Genomic DNA, 12,306 nt, shown 5'->3' with positions numbered 1-12,306 from the left:
ACCTGAGACTAACACATACTCGGCAAAATATTTACGCACAACTTTCACGAATGAGGTTTCAAAATGTCTTACTTTTTGTTTGCATTGATCTCAAAAACTACTTAGCAGATTTACATGCAGTTTTAGTGTATGATTCACTTAACTACGTTTTTGAAATCGGTTGAAATCTATAAAATCTGTGATAAATATCAAAACGTTATATCAGTGTCTGCAGAATACTCTAGTTATTAAATAAAATGGAACTGATAATACTAAGAAAATTCTGAATGCATTACAGTAAGAACTTAAGATTCACTCAAAGTATTCGTTCCATATTTCATTCTGTTCATTCGTGTAGCCAAATGGATTCCTACTGAATAAAATCTTCTCTTATTTATGCATTCAGTTCTAATGTAAAATTCTCCATCACAATACATCCCAGTTCGCTCACAATTTGACCAACATAATAAAAAACCTATTCTTTTCTAAAAGAAAAAAAATATTTTTCTCAATAATAAAACATGAATAAAACTCCGTGTAATACTAAAAAAGATATTCGGCTATCATAAAGCAAGTGGGAGTAGGTGTACCTATGTATGGTGACCAGTTATCGTAGACACTTGAGATTAAGAACGATTTGTTAAAGAATAAAAGGTTTGGGAGGTCGTGTTATTTTGGGCGACTGTTTTTTGGTTTGCCGTTAGAAAACCACATATTTTGGGTGTAATTACTCCTTATACGTTGTGATAAAAAGCTTGAGGTTTGTGAGACCACGAAAATAGATAGTAACGAAATGTTACGTCTCGAAGGAGTTAGTAAATTACCTACCCTTAATGAAAGACTTCACAAGTACGTAGGTCCTACGTGTGGGCATTTTTTTTATTCTTTTTTTAACACTTCCAGCTATGATCAAAGGTCTGTGGTTAGATTGAACAAAACGGCGGTTCAGTGGTGCGATCACGCACCCGCGATCTATCAAATGTTAATATTTAACCATTGATGTAAAAGTACCTACTTAAAAACCTTTCTATCATAGATTAAACTTACTTGAACATACATAAAATTATGCTTTTATCCCTACAAGGTACCTAAGGAGAGCACGCCACTGGTCTTCCAAACTAATTTTGCTTCACTCCCATTCATACATCTTGTCAAACACGAAACTGTACCAAAATTATATACCATAGCTTCGTACACCGTTACTATAATACCGGCTATAAATACTCAATATATACGCTATATATACCGATAACTGCTCATGTTCATGTGAAGGCTTATCTAATCGTTTCAATAAATAGTGTATTGTATAATCAGGCTGCTTTCGTGTGAATACGTGTATTAATAAGGAGTTAATCGATTAAGTTTATGATCATAGCTATTCGCACAAATCTGTAATGAGAGGCTTTGTTTTACGTGATTGGAATGGGATGACATTTTGAAGAGGATGCAACAACAACATCACTAATATTCTAAAACCCATCTACGATAAGTAAACTAATACTAAAATTAAGCTTTTTAGTATTATAAATTGTAATTATAAATTGGAAAGTATAAACATACAACATAAAGATAATAAAAAATTTGGGATTCAATATCGGCTTTTTTATTGATAAATAGCTTTCGAGTGGTTAAAACAGTGAATGAAACTTGGCACGCAGATCTATTAGGGTAATTTTTATATAGTTTTTTTCGTTATGCTTTATGTCATCAAATTGTATTACTGCAAAATTAACAATTCTAAACCTAGTGCAGGAGTCAACTACAAAAAAATTACAAATACTTAACATTGTCATGGCTTTATCACTGTACAAAAATCTTTTTACTATGACCTTTCAAAAAATATTTTCGTATAACCTTAATAAACTACGTTTTAATACTCCCTTGGGATAACAACTAATACAGCAAGAACCCCATGAAATTCTCCATAAACTCACCGAAGTATTTTTTATCAAGATCGTAAATCTTTGCTTACCTTTTCGGCTATCCTTTTCTTGACGGCTATCAATTTATTTTTATTAAAAGTAAGTGCACTGTTTACTTAAGTTGATATAACTTGAATAATTGCCTTTTGATATAAAATGATAAATTATTGTCTTCAAGGGTTTTACAATAGGTAATCTGGTATATTTTTGGCCACTCTTGCAGCGCGTTCGATCTCATTCAGGAGTAGCATAGTATCAGTCTGAATGTTTGTTTAATGATATTCTCACGAATGTTAGCCTTAATTTAAGTAAGACTTAGAAGTATCGTATTACAAGGTAACCTTTGTGGCTCTACTCGCGTATTCAGTTTTATAGAGATATTCTGAGTCCGCTATATCTATTCTAACTTTTACTTTTGTCAGTTGGGCATCAAGAGACAACAACACATTAAGTTAATAACAACATACAACAGTATGATATCATTAATTTGGAACCAAAACCATTATATTTCGAGGTTTCATAACATTGGTTATCCAATTTTAGCTACATAATATTGTGGTTGGGTCCGTTTAGCTCAAAATCTAAGCATCAAACTACATTTCAGGCGATAAACACATTTATTTTAACATCATTAAGTTTCAAATTTGTTTGTGTCAGTTTCATATTTGTAATAGGCGGAAAGGCTTTATACCGACCGACGTTTTGGTTTAAATATGTGCCTAATAAATCATATTTATAGGAAAATTTCACGTATTATGTAGTAAGTGAATGTTCTTAGTCTAGTAATTAGATGGTTTAGTTCTAGAGGATTAGATTTCGAAGTAAATTTGATGTTGAACTAAGTTAGATCGTTTGGTTTAGTCTGCAAAGTTTGTAACGGGAATATTGAGGGTTTGAATATTAGGTCTAGTTTCCTTAGATGTAATAGCGTTATCATATTAATACGGTTACATTGCTGTCAATTTAGAAAACTCTCTAATGTTTTTATATTCAACCCCAAAATTAGTACCAAATTGCTTACACATTAAAGTGACAGTAACACATTAGATAGTACTTAACTGCGTGTCATTAAGAGGGCTACTCTTAAATCACGTGCAACAAACGCAATGATGTAGCAAAATAAGTATAAAAATATGAAGATGTTTTAACTGTTGCCTCGCGTTCGTCACTCACGTAGAATTAATACACATAGGGGGATAAGTAACACATAGGAACTAATAGTCCTTCAACATATTAACCATTGCTGTAAATCTCTTCACAGATCAACATCAAGTGCTTTTAGGTTGCAAATAAAAATACAAGTCAAAATTTAAACTAAATTAATTACAGTCTCACATAGTTTTTACATCACAAAACTATACAATTTCTAAAATAATTTCCCTTGTTAAATAAATTGAATAATTAAATGTAAACAATTACTATGTAATTACTAGCCGCAATTATTTCATCTCTATTATCTTGGCCGGGATTACTAAGAGAATACTTTAATTATACCTCAACTAAGTATAATATTTACTAGAGTTCACTAGACTCGTAGGTTAAATTAATAATTTATAACTATAATTAAAATTTATTGGATAATTGACAGCGCGTGTAGTTTGTAGTTTAGTAGGTACACTTTCCCCTAATTTGTGTAATTATACAAATTTGCTTTTAGGTTTCAGTCTATCTGTGATTTAAAGATTTTTAAAAAGATCTTAGGACAAGAAATATCTTTGCAATTATATATATTTGGTAAAAACGTGTCTTAATAATAATAGTTTCTTTCACTTGCTTAATATTTACATCGATGTGTTCATTATGTAAGTCTTATTTACGTAAAATCTCAGTTTTCTTTAAGCACGTTGCTATTTATGAAATATGTAGATTCTTATCAGAAAATATTTCTAATTGTCAACAATTAAATACAATTCAACTCTATAGGCCCTATAAACAAGTGTACCACAATCGAAAAATCCCGTCAAGATGTTTCCAAACATTTTACAACCCCAAAAAACCACAACCCAAAAAATAAGCTATACAAAATCGTAAAAAAATAATCATTGCCAAAAATTCTCAGCCCCTAATAATTTTCAATATGGGGATGTAACATTTACGAGGCCAGCACATCAAGATAGCACCCCAATCAACCCCTGTTCGGAATCTTACAGGGGTGTAAAACATGATCTTTATTATTGGTCTGTAGGTAACTCGAAGGGGCAAAGAGATAAAGGGAGTGGAAGAGCTAAGGAAGTGGAAGTTTTAAAATAGTATACATTTTTTGGGTAAAAAATAACTTAATGCATATTTTGCCAATAATATCTTAATAAAAATATTAATGTATGACTCCGGCCTAAATTAAATTATTATATTACCAAAATCTGTAAAAGTAGGTAGTGTTTGCAATTTAATTGAATCGTTACATTTTACTTTTAACATTATCATCATAGTTTCAATATAATTTGGGACAAAAGCTATCAAATTAGTTCCCTAATTTCAGCATAAAGAAATTCAAAGAAGTTAATATTTTCATACCACAATCAAAAATTATAAACTCCAAATGTATGATCTTCTTTGTTGACTTTGTAAGTATTATCTTGCACCCGAAGCTACAATTAGAAAGAAATACAATAACTAGAATGGACACCTAAACGCCAGAAAATACGAGAATATTTTTAAAGAGAACTTTCATTTGTCACTGTGCTAAGCTGGTGCTTTTAGCCTGCAGCCTCCACAAAGGAGCTAACAAACAAACAAAATAAGTTTATTGCATTGCACAACGAAGTATTGCACTAATTGCCCCGTTCGAATAAAACTTACGATCAACATAAAGGACTTAAGTATTTTTATACGGCTTAATTTATTTTGGTTTGATACAAAGTAGCTTTGTTGAAAGAATTGTGTTACTAATTAAGTCATTTTGTAGATTTATACAATTTTTATTTCAAATGAATATTTGCTATGATTCTAGTAATACAATTTTATTTTATTTTAGTCCATTTTTATGTATGTTTACTTCGCCCAGCAGTGGGACACTTAAAGGGCTATTGAAAAAAAAGACTATAACCAATACTATGGTTGTTGTTTATTGTTTAACTTTATTATTGCTTATAAACTCCCAACCACATTTGCGTAGTGGACTCTCATTTCAATAGGAAACCAGTTACAGATAAAAAAGTATTCTAGGCAAAATAATTTGACATATTTATTCAAGGACAGAATATTTCACGTACCTCACAATACAGCTTGACTATCATTTTCACGTACTCTTTAAGACACGAAGTAACGTGACTTTTGGTAAACGGCCACTCACCTAGGACTTGACCTCGACCTCAACGTCACTTAGCCAGGCTTATCGTACAGTAACACCATCAAAGAACCTCTCCTCATAATACAAGGCACGTGTAGAAGAATGTAGTGTACTTGCTTTTATTCGTGGCTTCACCCGTGTGGTTTCCTCCTTCGAAATTTTTCAGGACACTTAATTTGTAACCAAAGGGCACTTAGATTAGGTCTTAGGTCAGGAATTATGTTCTACTTTTTTCACAGGTATGAATAGTTAGTAAATATGAGTTACCCATTAGTAGAAACTATGATATAGTACACATATAAAAATGATTTTTCAAACAATTACATACTGTAAGTTAATAGTAGGTATATTAAACTAAGTATGAACAGCACAGTAACACAATATACGGTGTATTAGAATTACTAACTAATGTCAACTCGTCACTTTTGTAGCTGCACCGGCACTGTCAACTCAAATAACATAACGTCCAAAAATAGAGTACTTTTATACCAAAACCTGGACTGTAGCTTCAAAAATGCCATGTCAATTCAATATAAATGCGACCGAAAAAGGCTTTGTCAGGCTTAAAACTATTACGCCATTACGAGATCCGTCCATACATTTTGTTTTCGATACCATAGTATTATTTTTTGGCTCTGATGGATGGTTGTTTAATGCTGAACGTTAGTTTCAATAGCTTTTGGAAGCTTGTTCGAAAAATTATTACGTTTTTGTTCTAGGCTACGTATTACTTTGCTATATATTACTATTTCTAACAACACTGTCTTGTAGTGTGACGGTTTTAGTATTGATTATAAAATATCTGGTCTCAGCTTTTTTTTGTTTAATGATGTTTACTGGAACAAACCGCAGAATGCGCTGAATTTTATAATTAAAAATATTTTCCTCCATTGCATGACTTTGGAAACAAATTAGTGGCTATGAGGCGACAATTAGTGGTAGTCTGAAACCACTAAATTGTTGATACTACTGTTTGTGTTAGTCTGTTGCTACAAATTATTCCATAAAACAATATTTAGATTAAGTTGCAATTGAGAAATCAGCGACTTTGTGGCGGACAGCAACAATTTGTAGTAGTCTAGAACCACAAGTAGTTGCTAGTTCTAATTCGTTTATAAAGACAACTAGCTGACTCGGCAAACGTTGTTTTGCCATAAAAATTAAAAAAAAAGTGTCACATAAGGGCATGAAACATAGATGTTGGCCGATTCTCATTCCTACTCAATATGCTCACAAAATTTCATGACAATCGGTCAAGCCGTTTCGGAGGAGTATGGTAACGAAAACTGTGACGCGAGAATTTTATATATTAGATATTTAGATTAAGTGGCAACCCAAGTGCCAAAAATCAAATGAAAATAACAGAAACCCAAAACATTATTAACTTTTCCACCTCAAATCTAGCTGAGAGACAGACAGACATTCTCATGTTTGAACTGACATCCTGCTACGATTACAAACCCGCTTGCCAAGCTGTTCGAAAAGAGACTGTAATACATGGAATCAGGTCAACTGTGATTTGATTTTGTAGTTCAGCTTTATATACTTTGACTAGTTGGGGTATGTAGTTGTATTAGTGGTTATAGTGAAAGTTTATTTTCCTAAGATAGTGTATGCAGCTATTGTGAAAAATGGGTGGTTTGTCTCCGTTATGCCAAATTGTATGTAACCGATCGGTTTTTCTTATTACTAAAATGTTGATAGAATGCAAAATTTTGGGTGTACTAAAACACTTCTTCCCATCACTTTTGGATATTACAAGGGCTATAGGTATATTTTTTATGTTCCCACTGAAAGTTAATCTTTTAATAACATAAACGGACAAACAAACAGCTTCGTTAGATTTTGTAGGTTCACAGACCTAGTTCAAATATACTGCTTTGTAATGTCCAACTGCTTTTTAAGAATTTGGGACAAAAGTATACCCCGTATGTCAGGTTTTTGATGGAGTATGTGACCTTTGCAATTCATAATTATGTATTAGGTTATCAGAGTTTTTCATGTTTATGCTAATTACAGAATTTATAAGTCATGGATTAATATCCCGTATCTCTTAAAACCCTAAGACTTGCGTCTATATAGGGTACTAGCTGACCCGCGCAACTTCGCTTGTTTCACATAAGCGAGAATGGGTCATAATTTTCCCCGTTTTTGTAACATTTTTCGTTACTACTCCGCTCCTAACGGTCGTAGCGTGATGATATATAGCCTTCCTCGATAAATGGGCTATCTAATTTTTCAAATCGGACCAGTAGTTCCTGAGATTAGCGCGTTCAAACAAACAAACAGACAAACAAACAAACTCTTCAGCTTTATAATATTAGTATAGATAGAAGTCAAGGAGTCCATTGATTATTTTTGTGACAAAATTGCACTGATGATAATACTTATTAAACTTATTCACACATACTGTGTCATTTTTTATCGATACTGGACGAATTTATTTATTTTCTTTTCTTTTCGTCTATAGTAGCGTGGTACGAAGGCAGTTTGAAAATTTTATTTTAAATACAAATATTTATTGTAAATAGTCTGTTTATCCAAAATTTACCGAACAAGCAAACACTGTCTCATCCAGTTTTTCAAAACATCTTGGACATTTTTTACCTTACCTCACAACATATTCTTTACTCTCCTGGGACGTTTTAGGCGTTCCTATTATAGGGGCTACGGGTTATTGTGAATCACAATGAACTATAGGCAGAATGAAAAATTTACAAGCATTTTACTGATGATTTCTTTACTTTGGAAAAAACAACCCTTGTAATTCCACTTTGAGGGTTTTATGAGTGTAGAGTGTTTTAGGGTTGTAAAATGTGTGTATTGTGGGGTGTGATGTCTGTGTTTCGCGGTTTGTGTGTGCCTGTTTTTTTTATGATAAGTGTTGTGTTTTGTTGAAATAAAAGTGCTGATAGAGAATGGAGATTCGTTATTAGTCAAAAATGGTTATTTTTGTATTTACAGAAAAAATAACACTATTCGTTATACCTTAACATTATTTTATTAAGTTATGTTAAAAAAGATTCATCAGCTAATATTGTCAAAATTTGGGTAAATTTTCTCTTCAAAAATACACAGACATATCAGTTTTTAAGAAATTATTGAAGCTTGCTTGAAATATTATACACAAAAACTATTCTTCCCGGAACTTTCAGCCTTAAAAAGAACGTTCTATCAAGATAACTTTTGACACTGATCAAACTACTGGCAATCAATAATTTTATTAATATTTTACAAGCAAAGGGTATCTTTTATAGCGAGCCCGGCCTTTCATGGTCACCCTTTTTGCTATTTACGACACCCGTGGGTGAAGATGGGAATTTTTAGATTCTGAAAAATGCTTTCATATCATAACGACATACCTTTATTTCCCTGAAGGATAAAGCTGGGTATTTATGTCAGAAGAGATAAATATATGGATTATAAAATATATTTAATTTATGTTTATTAATAGCTCCTGGGTAGTTCACAGTGGCAACGTTATTACGGAATCTATTTGCAAGCAAAATTATCTCTTTCAAAACGACCACTTTTACTTTAGAAATTTTGTACGAAAATATGATTAGTGCCTCCAGCGGTCGTCGTGGGAACTATCTTGACGGTTCATTTTAATGTCAAACATTCGATACTAGACAGTATAGAAAATCGACTATAGAAAATCGGGCTACAGTTTATAAAAACACAATTATAACTACCAAATATTTTTATATTTAATTTACATTGACATAGTAGTTTCGGCAAGATAAGCGATACTTTTTTTTCACTTTGATACCTCCACAATGGCTGGTTTCTGTATAGGTAAAGTGTGCTAATTATTAATTTCATTCTTAATATGCATAACAATAAGTTTTTTATTAAACTCACGAATTTTCTAAGTGATAAAGTACCCAATAGCAAAACTCTGCCATCAGGTATAACGGTATAAACTTTTTTCATATAAGACAAACAATTTTATTTTATTACAATACATATAATATCTATATGAGCTTTGTTTACATAATAAAATACTTTACCTTAAAATTGGATCTATAAATATGACTTTTTCATTTACTTTCGTTTATTGATATAATTCTTTCTTTTCAGGTCGAACTTTTGAGAATCGTGGTGAATAAATAGGTAAGTTATGTTTTATTTTGAATAGTATTTTGTTTAATATCTCTACTATTAACGCCAATAAATTAAGAATATGCGTTTTCTGAGAAAGTAATTTTAATAAAATCCTGAGCAACAATGATATTGTCTGTTGCCTCTGATTGCCCGATGTTTTAAAAAGTAATTAAAATTAAAAAGAAGTTCAAAATTAGTTCGCGATTTATTTGTTTTATTTATTACAGTTTTGACAAAATACGGTGATACATGCATACTAACGCCATGTTAGGCGTTTTTCCCATAAGGGTAGGTAAATCATAGAACGGCGGTAGTATACAGCTGTACCAAGTGGGTACTTATTTTGATAATGTTTAAAACCTTATAGATGAAAAATAAATGATCCGTATACTATACAGCCTGAATCATTGAACCGAACAAATAAAATTGTTCACAAAAATGTTAAAGTTAGATAAATCATAGTCCAACAGGGTACCTATTTATTTCAAAGCCAACTGCATTAACAATTACATAGTTGCAGACTTCATACCGGCATCACGTACATCGTATTATCCAAAGTAATAGGAGTTTCTAATATAAAATTGATTTCGGCTGAGCGAGCATCGAAGCCTTCAGATTTTGGACGGCATCCAAGCCTAATACTGCAGCAGTAGACGTTTTTTCCTCCGTGACACACATTTTTATGACGATTCCTGTCAGCGTACAAATATCTAGAATAAATTTCGATATCGTAGGTAGGTATATTTGTAAGCAGCGTGGTATAGTAATCATACAAGGCCATTAACCTTGTGTTCTTTCCAATTCATTACCTCCAAGACAAAGTTTGAAGTGTTTATAGTCAGTCTCGCATACCGGTCTTAAAAAATGTCGGCCAGGCAATCCTGTGCCTGGCGCGGTCATTTCATGGACGGGAGGCCGCTTGTAGTATTATAAATAATCATGCAAGGCGATTATGTTGTTATTATTAATCAACTTGGATACTAGGCTGACCAAAAACTATACAATGAATGAACAAATGCCTAGACTTAAATTTAGGTATAGTATCTTTATCTTTGTAAGCAGTGTAGTTAATATAAGGCGATTATCCTTGTGTTGTTCCGTCTCATTACTTCGGAGGGGATTGATGTAACTATTCCTGTGTGCGTATAAATAGGATATTAGTTACACGGGTACGGGAATAAGGATATGATTATATCAAACAAGTCTTCATGGTGTTATGCAAAAACATATTAAAACATTGCTTTTGTGGTTGCGAGACATAGCCAGTCTGCCTGTCACTAAGACTAAGCTTCGATTATGTTGTTCGAATTATCTTTGTAAATTTCTCATTCATTGATCAGTCGCACGGTATATTTCAACAATGCCACTTTTACTTCCTAATACCAAAATTAATTATAAACAACAAAAATTTAAATATTTTATACACATTCGATAACATTCGTGATTTTATAATAAGAAGCAGTGCATATCATCCACTCATTCATCTACCTTATATTTCTAGGCACAGAGGCATTATAAAAAAAAACAGCCCATACCTACCGTTCACTCGCATAATTAATATAACTAAACTTAAAATAGGTACCTTATAAACTTCTAAAACAGAATTCAAACAACTTGAAACTAATTGATAAAACTCAAACTCCCAAAACGTTATCTATCGACAATTTTGTGGATCTAACTCATAAATTATCAAAATTGAACGGAAGGCTATCGGCGTCTTCATATTTTATAGGTTCTAAAATACGCAACAACGTTACGGTCAGATCTCTATGTTTATTTATTAGGGTTTAGGCCGAACTATCGTCTACTGCAGTTCCTTTAAGATAGGCTGACATAAATTTTCTTTATAGGTTTGCTTGGTAAATTTGATTATAGATGCTTATTGAAATTCGATTCCGTTTTTATGGGTTGAAGAGTTAATTTTGGGATGGTAAACAGTTTGATAGTTTTGACTTACGGAAGATTCGGTTTGTGGGAGATTACGCTGTTTTCTTTTGTGGTTGATTAAGTTTAATGTAATCACTAAAGAACACGCATATAATAATATATATTATTATCATCAGTAGAGACCAAATAATGGCTCTTGTTTCGTAACCTTTCATTATTTTAATGAAAGTATTTAAAGAGGTCGTTTTCTACAAAATTCTTTTGCTTCATTCACATTCATACATCTTGTCAGGCAGGTTCATATCAGCACAACATCATCATACGAACTTTAATTATTTTTCTCTTTACGCTCAATCTTATCTACTTAAGATAAGATTACTAATCTTTACTAGTGGTTAATTATTCTTGCAAAAAGTAGGAGCTTTGAAATGGAAGAATTTATTATGTGCATTAAAAAAAATGTTTTATCAACGCGCTAAAAACTGTCAATCTCACTAATTCCAACATACGAGCCAATGTATTTTAATATATTTAATTAATCAAACGCCAGTCAGTATTACCTCCTGATTGGCATGTGCACGACACATAAGTTTCACTATTTCACCAAATTAGCGTCGAGTCATGTCTGATTTATTTTAAACTGAAAATTCGTTTATTTTTCACGGTACTTGTTTTTAAATGTGAATAGAGCTGTTTGCATCAAAGTGAGATAAATTATTTGTTTAAAAGTAAAGCAGTGATAGCCGAGAAGTATAAGTTACCACGGAGCCACGCAAGTGAAATAAAATTTGTACTCGATGCAACACACCAATGACTTTTCGAAGTTATGTGTAAAAACTTTCATGTTGTTAAAGACAAGCCCCACAGTAAGAATTGCTTTTGTGTCGGACTTTTACAAACATAAAATAACGGACACAAAGTTGCATGTATAAGATTTGTTTAATAGAATTCACTCAGAACCATGAGTCATGCAAAGCCTGAAACCGTATGGTTTGAGCCTTGAGTCTACCACGATGGCCAAGTATTTTGGCCATCGTGGTGGACTCAAGGCTAAACCCCTCGTTCGGGAATAAACCCTTGCCCAGCAGTAGGACAGTAACGGGTTTAATAAAAATAACAGTC

The 12,306-nt window shown here is 32.3% G+C and overlaps 1 protein-coding gene across 2 annotated transcripts in view; it reads left to right on the top strand.

Moving 5' to 3' along the window:
• Positions 1-12,306, top strand: part of LOC142977076 (connectin-like) — a 299,886-nt gene that overhangs the window by 256,646 nt on the left and 30,934 nt on the right. For both annotated transcript variants that reach the window (XR_012959687.1, XM_076120774.1), the window contains exon 3: positions 9,274-9,306. The gene's annotated coding sequence lies outside the window, so the exon portion shown is untranslated. The remainder of the gene's footprint in view (positions 1-9,273; positions 9,307-12,306) is intronic.

This window comes from Anticarsia gemmatalis, chromosome 12 (assembly GCF_050436995.1).
Source record: "Anticarsia gemmatalis isolate Benzon Research Colony breed Stoneville strain chromosome 12, ilAntGemm2 primary, whole genome shotgun sequence".
Classification (NCBI taxonomy): domain Eukaryota; kingdom Metazoa; phylum Arthropoda; class Insecta; order Lepidoptera; family Erebidae; genus Anticarsia; species Anticarsia gemmatalis.
The sequence above is the reverse complement of the archived record's forward strand: the minus strand, read 5'-3'. Positions and strand labels throughout refer to the sequence as shown.